The following is an 18,591-nucleotide window of genomic DNA, read 5'->3' on the forward strand; positions in this document are numbered from 1 at the left end:
TTATGTGTGCTGCGGATGCGTCTTGCTTTTTTAACTTGACATTTCTTCATTCTGGCTGGACCTATGTATTTCTAGGTCTACAGCCAGACTGAGGAAGTCAATGGGGCTCCCGTAATGACGGGAGCGTTGCTAGGAGACGTCTGTAAATAGTCACTGTCCAGGGTGCTGAAAGAGTTAAGCGATCGGCAGTAACTGTTTCTGCACCCTGGACAGTGACTACCGATCCCAATATACAGCAACCTGTAAAAAAATATAAGTTCATACTTACCGAGAACTCCCTGCTTCTGTCTCCAGTCCGGCCTCCCAGGATGACGTTTCAGTCTAAGTGACGGCTGCAGCCAATCACAGGCCAAGCACAGGCTGCAGCGGTCACATGGACTGCCGCGTCATCCAGGGAGGTCGGGCTGGATGCCGAAAGAGGGACGCGTCACCAAGACAACGGCCGGTAAGTATGAATTTCTTTGACTTTCACAAGGGAAAGTGCTGTCCCTTCTCTCTATCCTGCACTGATAGGGAGAAGGGAAGTACTTTTACCGCAGTCCGCAGCAGCTAGTCCGCATCAATTTACTGCACATTTTGTGCAGATCCGCAGCAGAATCTGCAACGCAGATTCTGTGCGGCATTGATGCAGACAGTTGCGGAGGAAATCCGCCACGTGTGGTCATGCCCTAAATAGCTATGAGGAATGAGTTTGGTTTATTAATTTGTCACATAATGAAATAGAAGAAGTTTAAGCCCATAAAAATGCCCAGACCTCCCCCGCAGTGAAGTCAAAAGTGCTTTGAAATCAGAGGTTAAAAAATGAAATGGTGAAATGCATTCTGATTAGCAGTTACTGTACACAGAATAATGATCATTACCTTCTATGTAAATGGCTCCTGTCATCTGGGCCGCTAAGGGAAAAGGAACAACGATCATCAGCTGCATATATTTACACATCAAAACGCATGCAAAAATCATTAACACTTACACATCAAAATACATCCCAATTAATATTACAACAGCATAAACATCAAATTGAATGGAATGATATGCACAAGTACATTAATTTGTCACAGGGTTTTGAACATGAAGGAGATAAAAAGCTCATAGTTAAGGCCCTTTGGGCTAGAACAGTGTTGTTAATGTACAGTAATAAGAGACTTTTTTTTTTTATTCCCAGGTGGAGGTTTATGCTCAAAGCCCACCTGCAAAAAAATAAATAAAAAAAATGTAACAAATCTTTAGCTCAACCTTATATAGTCAAAAATGTAAACAGCATAAAAGGTATTTTGTTGCATATGAATAAAATGACTTCACTTGGGTAGAGTTTATACTTTATACTTCGCTTTAGCCACCTGGACATTATATACAGACAGCTGCTTAAGATTATTCTACTCTATAACCAGTGGCGTAACTACCACAGTAGCAGCCGTAGCAGCTGCTACGGGGCCCGCGGCATGGGGGGGCCCGTGTCGCCCTGACAGGCACATTACATTATGTGCCAGGCCTGGAGGCACGGGCCCCTTCATGCCTAGTAGCAGCATCACTAACGTGACACTAGGCATCCGGGGGGGGGGGGCCGGGGGCCCGGTGATAGCCGCAGGGGGGGTCCGGGAGCCCGGTGATAGCCGCTGCACTGCACACTGTGCAGTTGAATAGGACGGCGATAGGTGGTAGGAGGAGTGCTCAGGCAGGGGAGAGGACAGGGGGCAGAGCTAAAGGGAACGAACGACGCGAGACTTCGGGCGGAGGACAGTACAGTCAGGACTGCCGCTAGTCTATGTCTTCTATGAGGGACGGACCAGAGCTCCCTCAGCCATTACACACAGCGCTGACACTAAGCTCCTCCCATCAGCCTCTGTGTAACACGGATCCAGGAAGTGTCCGGACTGACTGTGTCTTCAGCTACAGTGGTGGAGGGGGAGCCCGCTGCTCCGTGAGGGCGGTAAAGTACCAACACAACCAGCTCTGTGCCAGTGCATCCTGCCGCCGCCGCCATGTTATAGGTGCGCTTACTGCTGTGTGTAATAAATGCACTAGTTGCCTGTGTAACGCTTACAGGGGGTGTTTGTGTTTAGCTTGGCATAGAGGACGATATTATACAGGGCAGACCAGAAGTTGGTGCAGGCTTTGCAGTGCCTGATGTTTCTATCCAGGCCAGGACCTGCGTTATGTGGATATTCTATCATATCCACAGTGTGTATGGTGATGCCGCTGTGTCTGGGTTATAGAGGGTTAATAATCACCTGCTGCATGAAGTCCAGTGCGAATGTTCCTTTGCTGAAACCTGTTACTGGAATGATTCCAGGGGTCATGCATGACTATGTAACTAAGGCCTGATTCAGACGACCGTGGCGTTTTTGCGCACGCAAAACACGCAGCGTTTTGCCTGCGCAAAAGCCACTTACCTGCTCCGTGTGGCAGCATCATATGATGCGCGGCTGCGTGGTTTTCGCGCAGCCGCCATCATTATGACATGCCATTCGGATGTTTGTAAACAGAAAAGCACGTGGTGCTTTTCTGTTTACATTCATCCTTTTGACAGCTGGTGCGCGAAAGAGGCAGTTCGCACGGAGGTGCTTCCGTGCGACCTGCGTGGTTTTCACGCACCCATTGACTTCATGTACGTGAATCCCAGTCATGAGGTGGTGTAAGAATGACATTTGTCTAGCAAGTTGGGGAATATATCTAATTCTATGTTTGCTATTTTGCTTAGGCCCCATGCACACGACTGTAAAAAACACTCCGTAATTGCGGACTGCAATACAGTCCGCAATTACAAACCCTCCAGGTTCTAGCGCTCCGAAAATGTGTCAGTGCCGTATAACCGCGCTGGGAATTGTGGAGTATGTCCTACATTTCTAATTTTGCGGGCCATGCTCCCGAAAAAGTGGCCCGCGGGTGTCGGCGGCCGGCCGTGTGCATGAGGCCTAAATTTGTGCACCCTACAGAACTATTTTCAAATCTCCCTTATTTGTCTCCTAATGTACATGATAAACTATATTAATATTTCCAGGGGGGTAGCTAAAGGCTCATGGTGGTCAGAGCTGTAGCACTTGAGTTCAATGATGAGCATGTTAAGTCTGCTCCGCCGGCCCACCAGCTGCTGTTTGACACATTTTTCCCTATTAGGTCGTTCTCCCATGGGTCGAATAAGTTGCGTAAAAATCATGCAGCGTATCCGACCTGGAACCCGCAGTACATTACGTGCGAAAAATCTCACCTTTTTTTCTCTTTTTTCCGAACGTAATTTGCGCTGTGAAAAATAACGCTAATACTTACCCCCTCCGTCTTCTCTGCGCGTAGTCCGGCCTCCTGCGATGATGTTACAGGCTATGTGACAGGCTGCAGCGGTCATATGGGACGAAACGTCATCCCAGGAGGCCGGACTGCAGGAAGGAGAGCATTCTGGGTAACTATGATTTTTTATTTTTTTTTTATATTTTTTTCCTGAGTTGTGATTTTTTTTTTTGCCGCGTAGTTGCTGCGATTATGTCGTAAAGGTCGCAACACTTGGCCTTCTGTTGCGAGGTATCTCCCCGCTCTGCCATTAAACGGGTTGTTCCTACATAAGACATGTATCCCCTATGGATAGGGGATACATGTGTGATCGCTGGCATTGATAGGGAGAACGGGGGACCGAAAGTCCCCTGAAGTTCTCCATCACAAACCTCGGACTTCCAGGGTCTGTGTCGGCAGCTCCGTAGAAATGAATGGAGCGATTGTGCGCATGCGTGACCAGCGCTCCTTTCATTTTTATTGAGCTGCGCAGACGCCGGAAGTCAGAGGTTAGTCATGGAGAACTTGGGGGGACTTTCAGTCCCCCGTTCTCCCTATCGCTGCCAGCGATCACACATGTGGATAGGGGATACATGTCTTTTGTAGGACACTATAGGTCGGATTTTTTTTGGGGGTTGGGGCTGCATGGCGTTACCTACAGGGGGGGCTGTATGGCGTTACCTACAGGGGGGGCTGTATGGCGTTACCTACAGGGGGGGCTGTATGGCGTTATCTACAGGGGGGCTGTATGGCGTTATCCACAGAGGGGGGCTGTAAAAAAAAGCACTATCTACAAGGGGGGGGGGGGTTGTGTGACACCCAGGGGAGGGGGGCCCCAGTCAAAACTTTGCTATGGGGCCCAGCCTTTCCTAGTTACGCCCCTGTCTATAACTAGAAAATACAGAATCTTATTGCTGTGCTTGTGAGACGTTACATGCTTCAATAATGAGTATAAATCAACTAATATTGATTGTCGCTTATGATCGTCACAACATGTAAATAGGTGACTTTTCGCCACACCTCTTTAACATGTGACTACAATTTCAACATCATTGTAATATCAAATAATTATCACATGTAGAGACGGTCGTAAGCTGCCTTCAACATCAAGAGTTATAGTAGAAGAAGTGGTTGAATCACTGCATTATTGATGCACGTAAAGCCACCCCGAGTACTTAGTTGTCCTAGGTCATTTGATAAGAGCTACAGTATCTCACAATGCCTCTGATATGACTGACTCTAAGGGCTCCATTGCAGCGCACGAAAGCTTAGTACGGAGGCGCACAGCAATGCTTCTTGGAATATCTCCATACATGCGGCGTCTGATGGTGTATGCTACTCATTTTTATTTGGTATCTATTTGAAATCCGACAGAAAACAGTCATGTTCCTCTGTAAAAAATCGGAGGCATAAGAAACACTTGTTTGGATGGTGTATTACGCCTTTGTTCAACTAGGAGGTTGTATGGAGCCCAAATACAGCCGTGTGCATGAGTTCTAAAGTTTGCCATGGGAAACTTGACTTTATCTCCATGTTCGGGTGCACGGAGTAGAGCTTCAACCTCTAGTAATAGGTATTAGTAAAAGCTGCATAATCACCTCTTCTACCACATATTGAAACTTTTATCTTCGACGTCTGCTGGGAGCAATTTCCTGAGCAATTTCCTCCTTTGCCCTTCTTATAATATGCCCATGTGTAGGTGTTTCCAAAGTGGATAAAAATAAATAAATAATTATATATATATATAAATTTATAAAATGAAGCTCCACCTTTAATTACGATTGCTTTATTAGTCAGAAATGTAAAATCTAGCAACTTTCAGCTATACATTTTCCCACAATTTCATATTTAATTTATGGACTAGATAATAAAGATTTTTTGTGGTAATGTGTAGTTAAATCATAATCCGGTCTTAAATAGGGTTGATATTGAAATTTTTTCCACAATGTAATACTGCATGTGCCATATATTAACACCTAGAAAAAAAATTAAAGGGCACAATGGATTTGAAATATGGCGCTTGGTGATTGAAGCAGTCATCATGCTAGAAACCTAAGCCCAGCCTAAGGGATCTTTGCAAAGTTGAGATAGCATAACTAATATTAATTTGGCCTGACTATCCCAATATATTGCGGAAGCCTATCAGCTATACACAGAAGTCCTCATGCAAAGCTTTAACAAGAGACAAGCTGGGGAGAGATTCTCTTTGCTCCTGATAAACATAAATTCATTTGTTACACAGAGTAACAGTCTTGTTCTATCCAAGATAGTCTTCAGTTTAATAGCCTAGAACGCTGACTCCTACAATGGAGGCTGTAGACAGAAATGTTTTTGATTTCCCTGTTTTTCATAGCAAATTCCATGATTCATGTCCCTTTATTTGGGAAAACAAAGTCCTTTATCTGGTGTGACACACCCACACAGGGCATATGCTGGCACTATCGAAGAGTGATGGAAAAGGACTATAGGTCTAGAAATAATTCACCTTTACTACATCACCTCCCCATTGTGTCTTTATGGTGCTTTTGGTTTTAGCTGTAAGATGCACACTCTCTGTATCACTCCAAGGCAGTAAAATAAAATAAATGTCTAGCTAGAGAACATGCACAAGATGAATAATTTGTGATCAAAATATTCTGCCAACCTAAAGACAGTTTACATTGCATGTAATTGGAATACAAAATGAACACAGGAGCATTTCAAAAACTGTGACTTGTGAAGTGAGATCAGGCAGCCTCCATATCCAGCACTATTGATCTTCTAAAGATGGTATTTTCTCAATGTGCAAGATCTTCTGAGCTATCTGCAACTCACATGTATTAGATGTTTACAACTGTATATTTACGGGTTACTCCAGTAGGCCGCCATAGAGTGCAGCTTTTCCTACTGATTCCTTTAAAATAATTCACATTTCAAGCTGGAAAAAAAAATCACATTTTAAAGTTTACATGTGTAACCTACCCTAGGAAACACCTAACTTTTCAGAAAAAAAAAGATGTAACTGTTGTACATGGCGCTAAATGACACCCACTTTGGATGGTGCAGTAATTTTTATCACCCAAAATGAACGGAGATATTAGATTAGGTTCTTACAGGTATTGGCTACACCTTATTTACCAAGCGTAGGGTGACTGAGTGTTCATTCCATATTTACTAGAGACCTATATATGGTGGATCCCCCTTTAGTCCAGTTCCAAAGGGAAGCTTCCCTGAATTGTCTTCGATAACTTAATATCCTGAGTGAGAGATCAGGAAAAACTTTTTGTGATTTAAATATTTGGGGTAATTCAACTCCTTCCCTTATAGTTTTAAGTAGTTGTTTTTTAATATTATAAAAATGAATATGAATAACAATGTAACCATAATGTAATATGTAATCATATGTACTGTATTTGTGGTGTACTGTGCCTTTAAGCACTATGGTCCCACTGTCTTTGATTGTGGCTGTTTTCTTTTCCATCCACTACAGGCGGGACTTGTATTATGGTCAACCAGCTATGGCCTGACAATGATGGGAGAACATATGCCACATTGGAGAGGAAGGGTATCTATCTGACAACGAAGACACTGTGTATGTATGTTGTTTTTATTATCTTTGATTTTGTGTTAGATAAGGCAGATGCTTGGCTTGTTCTTACACTTAAATTTATGGCACCGAGATGTACGGCCCTGACACTGCTGCATTTGATTTGTTCTATGACAGGGTGCTAGCGTTTAGACTATAAAAGAGTAGTTAGCCCTCCAAGCAGTGTTCAGTGTTGGGAGAAAGTTGGAGTGACCTGAATGGCGTGCTATATAGAGGGAGGAGAAAGTGTCAGAGGTGTTGTTGCAACGAGAAAGGAGTATAGAGCTGTGAGACTGACTATAGAGGAGCCTGGGGGTGACTGGTAAGAAGCATCCTAGTCAGTATCCATCGTAGAACCTGGGGTTGCAACATGTCTTGAAGAGTGATCAAAGGTGGTGTGTAAGACCCCACTGTACAAATAGCTGTGTTGGACAGGGAGGGGATGTAATAGTAGCCTCAAGACAGTCAGAGGAAGGTGTACTGACAGTGGCCAGCAGTAGTGTAAGAATAAGGGCATGCAGAGGCCTGGACGGCCCGTGTGCACAGCAGCCGGAAACCAGCCACAGGAGGTGTGCTAGGCCCGAAGAATACAGACACAGCCACCATCTTAAGACCAACTGGACCAAAGCAGATGGCCTTTGTATCAAGTAGGGGGTGCTCTTGACCCAGTGTCTTCCAGTCACATAAGAACATGGCAGCCATCTTTCCTGCCTGATCCTACCTAAGTCAGTACATCTCATCAGTGAAAATATTGTACATACTGTATATCGTAACTACTTGCATTGCCTCCCAGAGTGGGAAGAATATATATAATTTTCATGGCCTTGTGAACCATTAGCGCTTGCAAAAGAACTGTACATATTTTTGAAAGCAAAGTAGAGGTTGGAACTCCCTGCTTCATTATTGGATTTTTTGTGACACTCCTGCGGGGTCTCCACCTTCTTGCTCCACATTTGCCCACCGTACACAACTAAGCAGTTATAAGCAGATACTATATTATCCATTTGATTTTTCACTTTGGAGTTCACGCTCTAATCTTTGCAATCTTTTTCCTGACAGCTGTTCTTAGTTGTTTAGCTCCTTCCCACCCACCCCACGGGTCGTCCAGTCCCTAAAAATTGATGGTCTATCCTCAAAATTGTGAACCGCCACTATCACTGTGTCGGCGATTCACAGTACGAGCAAATAAGGAACGAAGGGGAAGCAGCGCTTGTACAAGCGCTGCCGCCCCTTCAAAACAGTTGATCGGTGGGGGTCCTGGGAGTCGGACCCCGACCGATCAGCTATTAATGGCTTATCCTGAAGAAAGGCCATCAATTTTTAGGGACAGTACAAGCCTTTTAACGGTCTAATTTCATGGTCCCTGTGCCATGAGCCCGTTAACTTATGTACTTTATTTGTGACAGGGAACTGAAATAATCAGCTGCTTCTGCATTCGGGCGGTTGCAGGAATCCCATGATGTCATAAATTACGTTACAGGAACATATGAGGCAGTAAGGAGCACATAGACAATGTATTCCCTGCTAACCTGTGCTCCCATAGTAAAAAAAAATGAATTAATAAATAAATATAGTAAAATGTAAAAAAGTAAATAAAAATAAATTGAATGAAAAAAAAGAAAAAATGTTAAGTACAACAAATATGAAAACCTCCTTTCTTCCAAAAAAGTGCAGAGACGAACCAAGAAATGTAAGAGGAAAAAACCCTTTTAGAATGCAGCATTCCAAAAGGTGAAATTTTTCTTTGGGCATAAAATCCCAAAACACCCCCATGTATTGGTTAAAGTCACCCTGTGATGATACCCTCTGTACCCTTAGGGCATGACCACACATGGCGGAATTCCTCTGCAACTGTCCGCATCAATGCCGCACAGAATCTGCGTTGCAGATTCTGCAGCGGATCTGCACAAAATGTGCAGAAAATTGATGCGGACTGGCCGCTGCGGACTGCAGGAAAAGTGCTTCTCTTCTCCCTATTCAGTGCAGGATAGAGAGAAGGGACAGCACTTTCCCTAGTGAAAGTCAAAGAAATTCATACTTACCGCCCGTTGTCTTGGTGACGCGTCCCTCTTTCGGCATCCGGCCCGACCTCCCTGGATGACGCTCCAGTCCATGTGACCGCTGCAGCCTGTGCTTGGCCTGTGATTGGCTGCAGCCGTCACTTACACTGAAACGTCATCCTGGGAGGCCGGACTGGAGACAGACGCAGGGAGTTCTCGGTAAGTATGAACTTATATTTTTTTTTACAGATACATGTATATTGAGATCGGTAGTCACTGTCCCGGGTGCAGAAACAGTTACTGCCGATCACGTAACTCTTTCAGCACCCTGGACAGTGACTATTTACAGACGTCTCCTAGCAACGCTCCCGTCATTACGGGAGCCCCATTGACTTCCTCAGTCTGGCTGTAGACCTAGAAATACATAGGTCCAGCCAGAATGAAGAAATGTCATGGTAGTAAAAACAATACGCTCCGCAGCACACATAAGATCTGCGGACTTCATTGCGGAATTTTGACTCTCCATTGAAGTCAATGGAGAAATTCCGCCATGAGTCCGCAACCAGTCCGCCACTGCTCCGCAACAGACAGAGCATGCTGCGGACACCAAATTCCGCTCCGCAGCCTATGCTCCGCAGCGGAATTGTACGCATCGTGTAAACGAACACTGCTAAATTAAAGTGAAAGTCAATGGAGAAACGGCTCCGCTGCGGATTAACGCTGCGGAGTGTCCGCAGCGGAATTTAAGTGAAATTCCGCTATGTGTGAACCCGCCCTTAAACCCCATTTACACATTCTGGGCTTGCCAAAACCTTCCTATGGATGTAAGGTTTTTTTTTCGTAATCCCGGTCACATTTTCTGGACAAAAACCATCTGCGAAAAAGATTGAGCATTGTTATTCTTATTGCAGTTTCTGCACATCTGCAGCAGAAATCTGGGTGTCAGACTTGTTTTTCTGCCATGGATTCTCTTGTTAATACATGTCGAATTTGCTATAGGCAAATCCGTGACATGTGAACATACCCTAAATATACATTCACATCACCTATCCAACTGACGGCACCTCAACAGCCTGCTCAGTTGATTATTTTTCCATTTCTCTCTTGGAATGTGCGCTATAAATAGGTTGAATGTAACATGTTTGGGTTGTGAAGTAATACAGTAGTGGAATGAGAATAGGAATCGGGAAATGTATTCAGATGATTAAATGAATACATTGCACACCATATCACAATCATGAGTGGACCCAGATGATGCACATAAATATTTTATGATATAATTTACTAATAACAAGCTTGAGTACATTGCACTTTTACTGACATAGCTCCTTGAACGTTGTGTATGGTACATGACTAACTTGCATGGCTGAAAGATTTTCAATTCAGTGTTCAGGTTAAAAGACACAATTCACATACAGATTTAACAGTGCGTGAGGAAGAACACATCTTTATTTGTGCAAAAAAAAGCCCAGAGCCGGCATTACTGACACGTACACCTTTGTACAACATTGTTTTAGGTGATTTAAAGCAATTTTAAATGGACTTTAATGAATTTATTTATTTTTTGCTTTTAAAATACAGCTTCTATTTATTCTGTTATCCAATGGATTATACAAAACAAATACTCCTTCTCGTGGCGCTCCTGTATCTGCTTTATGTGGTTCTTGGTTCCCTATCCATTTGGTAAGGAACGATCCACTCTCTTTTCCGTTTAGGTAAAACTTGAAATTTATTACATGTTAAAATAAAAATAAAAACTAATAAAACAGTACTGGCATGCAATGTGTTTCAACCTAGAACCTAGGTCTTCCTCAGCCATAGAGAATGGAGGTATTACTACAGTTTTTATATATCCCCATAGTCTAGTTTAATCAGGATCGGTCCAAGTTCAAGGGGGAGTGGTTTCATTTTGTAGTATGTATATTCATGATAACTCATGAGATATAATTTTTTATAGGACTAGGCGATTAATAGTCCTAGTTGTTATAGTGTACGTGCACCCTTTCTGTATTATTCCACTTTCTATTGTTGTAGGTTTGCTTCTTTTCAATTACTTGGTTTTTTTTATTTATTTTAGCGTATTATTAATTAACTTTTTAACTTGATGTTTATTAAATACTATTTCTTGTCATATTTTAACCTTTATTATTTCTCTCTGCTCCTACATGGCTAAGGACTACAAAGCTCAAGATGTGAACAGATCTAATAAGTTTTACCTAAATGGAAAAGAGAGTGGATCATTCCTTACCGAACGGACGAGGAACCAAGAACCACATAAAGCAGATACAGGAGCACCACAAGAAGGAGTATTTGTTTTGCATCATCCATTGTATATCACCTTTCACCAGAGGATTTGGTGTTTACCTGCCGCCGGTGCTGACTCCAAGGGCTAGCATACTCTACGATACGAAGTTCAAAAGTTGAGTGGTGCCATTGAGTTCGCACAAACTGAAAGGGTGCGTAAACAATTCACTCACGGTGATGAGCTATTTTTTAACAATTGTATTACAAACTGTCCAAACAATATCACCTTAGAGCAGCGCCTGTTCTTTTTTTTCTCTCCCTCCCCTCCACTTCCCCTCTCCCGTCCCTATTTTTTTCAAGGATTCTATTTATTCTGTACATATAGAAGCTGTATCTTGCCGTCAAAGCCGATTCCGTTAGGCCAGCTGGACTGATAGCATGGCTGAAAGTTTCAAGCCTAGCTGTCAGTCCAGCTGACCTGACGGAATCGGCTTTGACAGAAAGATACAGCTTCTATGTATACAGGATACGTAGAAGCTATATCTTAAAAACTAAAACATTTTTTTAATTAAAGTCAATTTTAACGTTTCTTTAAATCACCTAAACCATTGTTTTATTCAATAAACAAAAAACAAAAAATTGATTTAAAGATGTGTTTAGCCTTTAAGACTTTTTCCACAAGTATGACCTACTGTACATAGTAATGGTCTGGACTGGTACATTCACATCTTAATTACAATGCTAATAATCTATGATTTTAATTATTATCTTCAGGGCTTCTGCTTCTGACTTTTGGTGAAGCACTAACCTCGCAGTATAGGAACACATTGCAATTTAGCAGCCGAGGAGTTAAGATCATGGGCTAAATGCTCTTATTTATTTTGCTGTATCTGCAGAAAACACTCAATAGAAGATTCTAAAAATGAGTTTTTGACCTCAACACATTTCCAGCTAACTGAGCCTAAATCAATTTCTTTCCCAGTGCCTGGCCTCCCATTTCTGTTTTGGGAGCACAAAATTTGATTTCACCTTTAGGCACGCACATAGAAATCACAGCAAGCATAAAAAAAGATTTAGAAATTACTGCATTTCCAGAATTGTGGTGCTTATAACCTTGTGAGGGGCAGATGGCCTGACAATGAAAATGTTCTATTATCAGCTAAGTACTTTATATGTAAAATGTTTGAGGTTACTATAGAACATTGAACTTGACTAATTGTCAAACCGTTTCCTGTGTCTGAATCTGAGCCATAGTAATGACAAGTCTATAAAACAAAATTGTTCTTCTATTAGAACTACTAACCATTTAGTGTCTTGCTAAATGGTTGCATTTCCAGTGAAGTGTTTGCTTTGAAAGCATTGTGTGCCCATCTATGTTATTTATGCCTGCCATTGATTGAATCCGTGTTGGTAGGATACAAATATTTTAATACAGTCTATTAAAACAAGTTATTTCTTTTATTACAAAAAAAAACCCCATCATCTAGTGATACAGAATGCTGGTATTTTAGCCAACAATACATTCCCAATAGACTTTACATTGGATGTCACTTCTATGTTTCTGGTAGTGATCGTCTGCCTATATGCACAATAAGTAATGGCCACTGTTTCCGGCTGCACAGACTTCCTGGCTCCCTCCGGTAGATCGCTCATGAAGAGGCAACTGTACAGCGCTATGATCAGGGCACAGCAGGAAGAGGAAGTTGATTCAGCTTCCTGTTACAGATACAATGCTGGAGTCTGGAGAGGTGATATAAGAGGTAGTACATTTTATCCCATTGTTCTACTGGAACCCCCTCAATGTCACCACAGATGTTGGTATTATCCTCTTCACAACCCTGAAGCACCAAGTATCTTGACATGAACCCCTCTACTAGCCTAGGCCATGAGGGAAATGGACATAAACCCCTTTTACTAATTACCATGGATGTTACCTTCACCCCATTACTCCCATAGAAAACAAGCAACATTTAGTGTTGTCAGGGTCACAAAAATTCTAACTGTTACTTTGCTTTATCTGGACATGGTATGCATTATTTAGCAAGACACTATCTCCAAAATGTTCCGCACATGTTGTGTGGTACAGTGTACCTAGCTCCCATATGACTGATATTTTGTACATATTTTGGATTGCCAAGCTTAGATGGTAAAGTACTCCAGTCCCTAAATGACCTGCTCACTCTTCAGGGGCTAAAATTAAACATTGGTCATGGTGCCAGGATCTAAACACTATGGGTATGTGCACACGCTTACTAAAAAACAACTGAAAATACGGGGACGGGTTTTCAAGGGAAAACAGCTCCTGATTTTCAGACATTTTTTAAGCCACTTGCTTTTTTTGCTGAGTTTTTCACGGCCATTTTTGGAGCTGTTTTCAATAGAGTCAATGAAAAACGGCTCCAAAAACGTCCCAAGAAGTGACCTGCACTTCTTTTTCACTGGTGTTTTTTTACACGGCCGTGTTGAAAAAACGGCCCGTCGGAACAGAATGACATTTTTCCCATTGAAATTAATGGGCAGATGTTTGGAGGTGTTCTGCTTTCAATTTTTTGTCGGTTTACAGCCGGAAAAACGGCCGAAAATAAGCCAGGGGAACATACCCTAGGGGTGGAGACAGATGAGGAGTTGTAAGTGATTTCCTATTTTCCAGAACCCTCTTCAAACTATTTTGTAGGGACTAGGGATATCCTGTGGAATATTTATAGCTACAATGTTACGCAGAAGTAAAAAAAAATAGCAGATTTTGACTTCTGTACATCTGGGACTTGGTCTGTCCCTCAGAGCTTGCACCCACAAGCTGCCGCTGCTGCTAGATTTTGTATATATCTACAATGTTACACAGATACAACCAGTTCAGCAGACAAGTAGCGCTCTGACAATCCTATAGTGATTTTATTTTATTTCCTGTTATTTATATTGCACTGGCTTATTCTACTGGTCTATTAACAGAAGAGGAACCCTAAAACCTTGAGTACCCATGAAAATACTAATGGAATCCTGTTAATATAGTCTTCGTAGTATTGAGGAGGTGAATAGCTGTGCCTGGATATGATCCTGATTCCCAAAAAAACAAACAGATTGTCTTGGCATTAATTCCATGCTGCTTGCATTCAAAAGGACTTGCTCAGAAGTAACAACTGAGCGCTGACTGTCAGACTGTAGTACGGTCCATGTGGCCGCCACAGTTTTATTTTGTATATCGTTTTTTCTACAACCGACAAATGAACAACTTTATTCACATAATAAATAATGAATAACAGTTGTGCTCCATAATTAATATATTATTACTGTGCTTGTATAACTAACACACATTAAAGTGTCAAGTAATGCGGCATTTTATATATCATTGCCCCTGTTTTCAATGAGAGGCATTTAGCGTTTTGCCACTATCCAAACAAGTTTTATATTTCTCTGGCCAATCTGACAATATGATATCCAGACTAGGCGCTATTCTAAAACCCATATACTTCTTTTGACAAAAGTGTAATATCCATGGTTATGTTCCAAAAAAATAACTTCCCTTTGATTATTGATTGTAGGCAATTTAGGATGGAAGAGAGAAAACAAAGAACAGCACATCAATCATCAATCCACGGTACACGATAAAGTCTCAATCACTGTCTACAAACCTACGGTAGCATGACTTGGTTAAAGAGTGATATATATCATCTACTGATGCCTTAGCTAGGCTGGACCTGTCACAGACATATTTTACAAGAAATGGTACACTACACAACTGTAAATAACAGGTACATAAAATATCCAAGCAATAAATTGTCATTAAAACTTGTAAAACTCTATACAGAAGCTGGAAATGTAAACACTGCATAGTTGAACTTAAAAATGATATAACAAATAGAATTTATAGGGACAAGACACTGAAGGGGGTTTTCTGGTGGAAAAAATAAATAAATACTTGCAATCCATTTGAAAGCTGCTTCTTGTTTTCCATGTTGGAGTTTGTTAATTTTTCACTTAATCACTGTTTAGTAGAAACCATTCCAGGACTGTAAGGGGGAGTTCACACAGAGTGTCTTGATGAGTTTTTTGACGCGGAAACCGCGTCGGAAAACGCGCCAAAAAACAGCCGAAAATGTCTCCCATTGATTTCAATAGGAGGCAGAGGCGTTTTTTTTCCCGTGAGCGAAAAAACCGGCTCGCGGGAAAAACAAGGGACATGCCCAATCTTCGGGCGTTTATGCCTCTGACCTCCCATTGGCATCAATGGGAGGCAAAGAAAGCGCATTTCGCGGCATTTTATGCCCGCGGCGCTCAACGGCCGCGGGCGAAAAACGCAGCGAAAATCGGCGTGTAGGCAGAGGAAAATCTGCCTCAAAATTCCAAACGGAATTTCAGGCAGATTTTCCTCCTGCAAAAAACTCTGTGTGAACCCGGCCTAAACCAGCCATACATCCTCTCATGGGGCTGTTCCTTAGCTAAACGCGGTCCACTCTAAACAACAATTCCCATGAAATTTTGCAGCATTCTACTTCCCTTCCACCCTTACTCTTTATATCTCCACACCTTTAATTATACATGTCTGCTCTCTCCCGGAGTTGTAACACGGGGGAGGAAGCAGCAGTGGATGGGAGGAGGCAGGCTAGCATCACCAGGAGGAGTCCAAGCCAAACCTCTTTGGATGACGAGAGCGCTGACGTGCCAACACAGGAGGAAGGAGAGGAGATTGCTGAGTGCAGGAGCCTGTGTTGACATGCAGTTAGGAATACAGGAACTACAGCTCTTCCGGTCTCACGGCACTCGGACAAGAATGCACAGAAGAGGGAGAAATTTTGCATAACGGTTATAATAGGAATGAATGTATCTTTGGATGTGCTGGAAAATAGAAAATGGAAAATGTATTTTTGTGCATGGAAAAACCTTTTAATGAACTTAAACCTATCAAATATATGTTATATGTAAAAAAGTATTGGGATGCCTACACAATACACCTACAGGCCCTTTTATGACATCCCATTCTAAACCTACAGGTATTAATATGGAGTTGCCCCCCCCCCCCCCCACCCCCTGATTGCATCTAAAACAGCTTCCATTCTTCTGGGAAGGCTTTCTACAAGATTGTCTGTGGGAATTTTTGACCATTTATCCAGAAGATAATTTCTGACATCAGACACTAATGTTGGACGAGAGGGCCTGCCTCGCAATCTCCATTCTAGTTCATCCCAAAGGTGTTGGATTGGATTGAGGCCAGGGCTCTGTGCAGTCAGTCAAGTTCTTCCACACCAAACTCACCTAAACATACCTTTATGAAACTTGATTTATGCACTGGGGCATAGTGGGGCTGGAACAGGAAAGGGCCTTCCCCAAACTGTTTTCATAAAGTAGGAAGCATACAATTGTCCAAAATGTCTTTGTTTGCTGAAGCACTAAGATTTCCCTTCACTGGAACTAAGGGCCCAGGCCAACTTCTGAAAAAGAAAACCAATAGCATTATCCCGCTTTAACCAAACTTTAGGGCTGGTACAATGCAGTTAGGCAGGTAACGTCCTCGCATTCGTGAAACCCAGACTCGAATATCAGGCGGCCAGATAGAGAATGGTGATTCATCACTTCACAGATCGAGTTTCCAATGCTCCAGAGTACAGTGGCGGCAGTGGCCTAACTACCGCTATAGCAGCCGTAGCGGCTGCTATGGGGCCCGCAGCATGAGGGGGCCCGTGCCACCCACTGGCACAGGCCCCCCATTGCCGGAGGGGCCACTACGGCTGCTACAGCGCGGCGCCACTGGAGGGGTTGTCCCTACAAAAGACATGCATCCCCTATCCACAGGAAAGCGGATACATGTGGGATCGCTGGGACGCCCAGCGATAAGGAGAACGGGGAACCGAAAGTCCCCCGAAGTTCTCCATGACAAACCTCGGACTTCCGGGGTCTGTCAGAAGCTCTTTTGTAGGACAAACTATAGGCCGTTTTTTTTTTTTTGGGGGAGCTGTATGGCGTTATCTACAGGGGGGCTGTATGTGTAATCTACAGGGGGCTGTATGGCTTTATCTACAGGGGGGCTGTATGGTGTCATCTACAGGGGTAGATAACACCATACCGTCCCCCTGTAGATAATGGCATACAGCCCCCCTGTAGATAACGCCATACAACCCCCCTGTAGATAACGCCATTCAGCCCCCCCTGTAGGTAATGCCATACAGCCCACCCCCCTGTTGATAACGCCATACAGCCCCCTGTAGATAATGCCATACAGCCCCTTGTAGATAACGCCATAAAGCTCCCCTGTAGATAACGCCATACAGCATCCAACCCCCCACCGAAAAAAAAACGGCCTAGAGTTTGTCCTACAAAACACATGTATCCCCTATCCAGAGGATAGGGGATACATGTGTGATCACTGGCAGCGATAAGGAGAACGGGGGACCGAAAATCCCCCGAAGTTCTCCATGGCGAACCTCGGACTTCCAGGGTCTGCGCAGTTCAATAAAAATGAAAGGAGCGCTGGTCACGCATGTGCATAAGCGCGACCGGTGCACAATTCATTTCTATGGAGCTGCTGACAGACCCTGGTAGTCCGAGGTTTGTCATGGAGAGTTTTGTGGGACGTTCGATCCCCCATTCTCCTTATCGCTGGGTGTCCCAGCGATCCCACATGTATCCCCTATCCATTCAATGGCGTCGCGCTGTAGCAGCCATAGCGGCTGCTAGTGGAGCCTCCGGCAATGGAGGGGAGGGGGGACCGTGGCGGCGGCTGGTACGGGCCCCCTCATGCTGTGGGCCCCGTAGCAGCCGCTACGGCTGCTACAGCAGTAGTTACGCCACTGCTGAGAAGTGATTTATGTAAAACAGGATGTGTCAGCCTATTATAGTGGCCAGTGTGAAAATGTAGTATTTTTGAAGGATTTATTTTACATATGGTCAGTAGGAAAAAAAACATTACAAATAAAAACATTGGTTTTAATGTAGAACATTTTAATTTAAAAAATAGGTAATTTTCTGATGATGCTTTCCCTTAAACTAACATTTTGAAAAAATTGATTTGTAACATGATGTTGAAAGTTGTATCTATTTTCAATGAGTTCAGATCTTACAATATTAACAGCAGCAAATTCAGAAAAAAGAGAAATATATAAGTAAATAGAATGGGCTTCTTCAAGTTTCAATTACAGAAGGAGTATCGGTTCTGAAAACCATAGCAAATCAAATATCAGTTTTTACTAGTAAGACTTAAGTTCGCCATAGACACCTATGATTATAAAGACATCCCCTAGTTGCTGGTGATGCCACCAGCATAACGTTCCTCTGGTCTTTTACTTTTCTATGAGAGGTCAGCTTTACATCTTATAATTTACTTGGTTGAATGGAGCGCAGTGTAGTTTAGAATTTAGGGGTTAACTGCCAGTTCAGGTTTTACAATACATGAAGCTCAGGGATCTTTACTCAGGTGAAAAAATGGTAATGCTTGAGTTATCTTGAATCATCACTTTGTATCCTTGCCCTGAATAACTTCTCCTCCTTGAGATGTCTGTAGAGGGATCATCTTTGTCACAGTGAGTCTGT

General features: G+C 43.0%; 1 long non-coding RNA gene across 3 annotated transcripts; it reads left to right on the top strand.

Annotated features, from left to right (window-relative positions):
- Positions 1-1,611: 1,611 nt before the first annotated feature.
- Positions 1,612-14,996, top strand: LOC142663218 (uncharacterized). 3 transcript variants are annotated; one of them, XR_012851062.1, is made up of 5 exons: positions 1,612-1,988; positions 6,731-6,836; positions 11,001-11,282; positions 12,639-12,830; positions 14,610-14,996. It is a non-coding gene; the product is annotated as an uncharacterized LOC142663218 (long non-coding RNA). The 3 variants fall into 3 exon arrangements; XR_012851061.1 differs by having other exon boundaries at positions 1,623-1,988; positions 12,693-12,830; XR_012851063.1 differs by lacking the exon at positions 12,639-12,830 and having other exon boundaries at positions 1,653-1,988.
- Positions 14,997-18,591: the final 3,595 nt, after the last annotated feature.

Source organism: Rhinoderma darwinii, chromosome 11 (genome assembly GCF_050947455.1).
Source record: "Rhinoderma darwinii isolate aRhiDar2 chromosome 11, aRhiDar2.hap1, whole genome shotgun sequence".
Classification (NCBI taxonomy): Eukaryota; Metazoa; Chordata; class Amphibia; order Anura; family Rhinodermatidae; genus Rhinoderma; species Rhinoderma darwinii.